Genomic DNA, 5,352 nt, shown 5'->3' with positions numbered 1-5,352 from the left:
CCAGGAACCACTGAATTCCTTCGAGCCAAAATTCACTACAAGAAAAATTTGAGTCTCTAAAATCAAGTCTCCATCACTAGTGGTCATTCCACAACGAGTCACAAAAATTGAGTCATTCTAAAAAGTTCGTTTTGAAAGCGTCACTCTTTGAGTCATTCCTCGAAAAAAAAAAAGGAGAGAAAGGACAATGTCAATTCAATCCCCGGGGTTTCCAAAACAACCCTAAAAAAAAAATGTCAAACATAATCATTGAGAGGTAATTCTTTAATCCCTCGTCTCCACTCGGACCATCGTTTCTTCGATCCTTTCAGACGAGCGATGTCATCCACATTGTTCGTTTCCTCGAGTCATATAAGTGGCTTTGTTCTCTTTTATTCCTCAATTGATTGGACAAGTACAAACCCAATGTTTTGAAGTATTCCATGGTCAGCACCATTTTGGGGGCAAGAAGTGATAAGAACCTTCACCATTCTCCCATCACAGAAGTAATCACGGAATTTTGTCTTTCATTAAGAAGAAATTCCATTTCAGCTAATAAGGGCATCAATTCTCGCAAGCCGGGGGCAAAATCCTCCAAGTTGGATTCAGGGGCAAGTGTTATAAAAAAAAAAAACACATACACAACCCAGGGTGAAACCCTAACCAAGAACCAACCATTTGTCATCCAAAACCAAGCCATTTGACCATTTGATCATTTCGACTTTAGGTGGACCCTTGGTTCTCAAAGAAAAATAAAACAAATCTCTTTTCAAGCCCTCATTAAGAGGCAAAACATCTTTTCAAGTCCTCGAAGAGGCAAAATCTCTTTCCAAGCCCTCATTAAGAGGCAAAACTTCTTTTTAAGCCCTCATTAAGAGGCAAAAACATCTTTAAGTTACCAACATAAATCCATGCATTTGATCATTTCATTTTCAAAAAAAAAAAAAAAAAAAAAAAAAAAAACCCAACGGCGGGGTTCCCTCCTCTGCCTATCCTCAAAATTTAGTCTTCAGACAACCACCGACGCCCATAAATCATTTTTATGGTTGCCGGTGGGGGGCAACTGTGAATACTCAAATTTTGAGACTCGAAAAGCCGGTTTTCCCGGCCGCGGCGGTGGCGGCCGCCCTTAAATTTTTTGAGGCTCAAAAGCCAGTTTTCTCGGACTGCAAACAGTCCGGCCGGACCGGAGGCCATTTTGGAAGTTCACCGAAAATATGCCAATATGGTACTTGAAACGTCCGGGACGTCGTGAGGATCACGGAACTGGTCCCGGAATATTTTTCGGAGGTCTGGAACTCCCGAAAAAGCCTCTGGAGCGAAAAGGTAACCGGCCACGGCGGCCCAGCCACCGGCCACAGTGGCCGAGCCGCCGGATCCGGCGGCCGGCCGCCGGGCCAGCCGCCGAAGTCGGCGGCCCGACCGCCGAGAGCAGGCGGCCCGGCCACCGAGCCCGGCCGCCGAGGTCCGGCGGCCCGGCCGCCGGGACCAGCCACCGAGCCGGCGGCCCGGCCGCCGAGCCCGGCGGCCCGGCCGCCAAAACGCCCGTTTTTTGCATATAAAAGCAACCTCTGGGCCTCCTTTTCTCCTCACTCAGTCTGTGTTGACGGACGCTCCTTCCCCCTACGCTCTTTGCGATTCTTTACTGCTTTCTTGCATTTTTTAATTTTAATTTCATTTTATTGTTGTGATATTTGGTCACTTAAAATTAAATTAAAATTAATTCCCTTAACGAGGAGCTTAACCTGGAGTTAAGAAGCGGTCGACGATTAAATCAGGTACGTAAACAAAACTCCGCCTATTTAATTTTAGCACTTCATGCATGCTTCTCTTCTACTCCTTTTAATTCTACAACTGCATAAATGCATTCATGTCATCATATAGGCAAGTAAATTGCCTCAATTAAAGTACGATTAAGCTAAATGCCCGGTTAATTAATAATCGTGGTATTAAAGCCTAAATCCGACAATATTGGCTTAAAATATCTAGTCTATTAATGGCTATGGTATGATTGCCTTTATTTCGAACAATTTTTCGGCTTAAGTCCAGTTCATCAATAATTGTGACTAAGTAGCCTAAATTATTCACGTTCTTTTGGCATTAAATTGCCTACATTGCAGTTTGATTAATTACTTTTGGTAAACAAATTGCCAATAAGTAAGATCAGTTATTTTTTTTTTTTTAGCAATAAAACGCTTAAATCAAAGTTTTGGCAAAATGCCTTAAAACTAAATTAATCTTTTTGGCTTTAAAAGCCTTAAAATCAATCATTTTGGCGACAATTGCCTAAATCACATCAACTTTTGGCAACAATTGCCTAAATCAATCCTTTTGGCTAAAAGCCTTAAATCAACACTTTTGGCAAAAAACGCTTAATCAAATCAATCAATTCTTTGGCAAAATGCCTAAACAAAATGCACGAAGCGTACACACACTCATGCATTAAGCATACCCATTCAAAGCCCTTTAAAAAAGGCCTATCGAACTACGTTGACTTTGATCTTTCATTCAAACGGAAGTACGTAGGCACGTTTGGGATTTAACCCCGAGCGGCAAGTCGAATCACATGAACATCTTTTTCATTGGTCTAAATTATTTCATCTTCCTTGCAAAACATTCATTCTTAGGTTAGTTTCATCAGCATGACATAGTCTCGGGATCCACCTCGGGTTCGAAGACCTTGCCTTAGACATTGGGCTAATTAATCTAGTAACTAGGTTAATTAAAATTGGAGTCACTTAGGGTTTTTCCTAGTTTACCCTAAAACAATTAAACAAGGTGGCGACTCATACATTCACGTGCATTTCTTCCTTTAGTCACATGCATTCACAGCCCTATGGCATTTTGGGGAGGGGTTCACACCTACACCCAGAAAAGGCAAGTCGCGAGCGCGACATTCACAAGCGCGGGCGCGAAAAGTAGGACTGAGAGTCAGAAGGTTTGCAAGCAAAAGTCGTGAGCGCGCCTTCCATATGCACGAGCGCGAGAAAGCACTTTTGAGAGGCAAAAGGTTTGCCAGCGAAATTCGCAAGCGCAACTTCCATATGCGCGAGCGTGAAAAGAACTTTTGAGAGGCAGAAGCATTTGGAGCAGAAGTCGTGAGCGCGGCCTTTACAAGTGCGAGCGCGAGTCGAGATTTCCAGGAGACGTAATTGCTGCCTTTTCATCAGAAAATCATATCTTTCCATGCAAGGGTCGAGACTCTTCCCAAGAGAAGTCACCTCAAGCACCTTTTGGCCAACCAATCACTACCAAAACCACCATCACTCTCCTCCTCTATAAATAGCAATCAAAGTGAAGCAAAAAAAAAAGACAGACATAGAGATTCATAGTAAAAGTTAGATTCAGAAGCAGAAACACTTAGATTGTATTAGGAGAAGTGTGTTAGTAGTACTTAGAGCAAGTTGACGAGAGTCATTTGTTATTGATTGTGCCAAGAACATCAAGAAGTTCCTCGAGGTGTGACGCCCTCTGGAGGCTTGAGTTAGATTACTTCTTTCTCTTGTTTTATAGACTTGTTGTATGTTGTTCTTCATAACTGTTCTATGCAAAGCAACAATTTTAATTGGTAGTATTCAATAAAAATTCCTTAAGTTATCTTTTGATCTTTGTTTAATCAAAGTTACTAAATTATATTCTCAAAAGGAAATAGTTTAGTAAAGATCAAAGAGATTTAATTCATTAAGTTGAATTTACATATGCATGTTTCACTTATTTCTGTTGAAATTAAATCTGTCTTATTGAAATAATCAAAGAATAAGAATTAGGTTTAATATTTAACAAGATAAGGTTTTTATTATATGTAGAAATACATATAATAGATAGTATAATTCTATACTGAGAAGTTGAATTATATCTTACCATATGTAATTAAAGAATTCTTTATTGTATGTTACAAGCTTTTGCATAGAAAGGGAAAATCCTGTGTATGATTAATTATTCTAAGTATTTTACTACACACTTGTCTTTATGATTAATTATTCTAAGTATTTGACTAAACACTTACCTTTAGATTTAATTAAACACTAGATTTAGCGTAAATAGAAATTAATCATTTTTGTATTCTTATTTCTGTAAACACATTATTAAGAATAAAGTAGCAAGTGAACTCAACCCGTTCCTCGTGGGATTGATCTTTTATTACTACGTTGCGATCCGTATACTTGCGGGAACTCAAAAGAGACGCAACAAAGCTCTTCTTGCATCTGGTGCTAAGGAAGTCGAGGTGATAGGAGATTCACTATTGGTTATTGAACATGCTAACGAGAGATGGAAAGTGGAAGAAGAAAGGTTGAAGCCCTATGTCGAGTACTTGTTGAAGAAGGCAGCACTCTTTGATAAGATCACCTTCGCTCACATAGGAAGAATCCATAACAGAATTTCGGATGCCTTGGCAAACTTAGCATCAGCTTGGCAGGATTTAAGTAAAGTCCCAAAGAAGCCATTTATCATTACCACGGCAAATATCCCGTGCTATGAAGAACATTTTGTGAATCAGGTGGAGTCTAAGGAAGAACCCTGGTTTACGGACATTCTGCGGTATATGAAAGACGGAACTTTTTCTGATGATGCGATAAAAGAAGATCGTTCAGTCTTAAGAAAAATGGCTTTAAATTATGTCCTGGCTAATGGTGAACTTTATAGGAGGGCTTGGGACGGGATGCTGCTAAGATGTGTAAGTAAAAAGGAAGGAGAAGAAATAATGAAGAAAATCCATGAGGGAGTCTGCGGTACTCATTTGAGCGGCATGAGCTTAGCCAGAAAAATCATGAGGCAGGGTTATTTTTGGATGCAGATGGAAGGTGACTGTGTTAACTATGTACGTCATTGTAAAGCCTGCCAATATCGTGATAATAAAAGCCATTTGCCTACTGTTGAACTCCATCCAACATCTCCTTCTTGGCCTTTTTCAGCATGGGGTATAGACATCATCGGCAAGATCACGCCAGCAGCATCGAATGGTCATCAGTATATCTTGGTTGCAGTAGATTACTTTTCTAGGTGGATTGAAGCTCAATCCTACAAAACTTTGACCGCCAAACATGTGGCTAGATTCATTGAACATAACATTTTCTGCCGCTATGGTGTTCCCCATCACATAGTTACAGACAATGGATCTCATTTTCAAGCAGGTGTTGGTCAGTTGCTATCTAGATATAAGGTTGAGCATCACCATTCTTCTCCTTATCGCCCTCAGGCTAATGGTGCAGTAGAAGCCGCGAATAAGGAGATTAAAAGAATCCTGTCCAAGATGTGCGAAAAGTATAGAAGTGTGAACCCCTCCCCCGAAAACAGGCATAAAAATGCATGTGACTAAGGGGCAGAAATGCACGTGAATGTATGAGTCGCCACCTTGTTTAATTATTTTAGGGT

The sequence above is a fragment of the Jatropha curcas genome, chromosome 1 (genome assembly GCF_041381405.1).
Source record: "Jatropha curcas cultivar XTBG-Jc1 chromosome 1, XTBG_Jcur_1.0, whole genome shotgun sequence".
Classification (NCBI taxonomy): domain Eukaryota; kingdom Viridiplantae; phylum Streptophyta; class Magnoliopsida; order Malpighiales; family Euphorbiaceae; genus Jatropha; species Jatropha curcas.
This window is presented reverse-complemented; position numbering follows the sequence as displayed.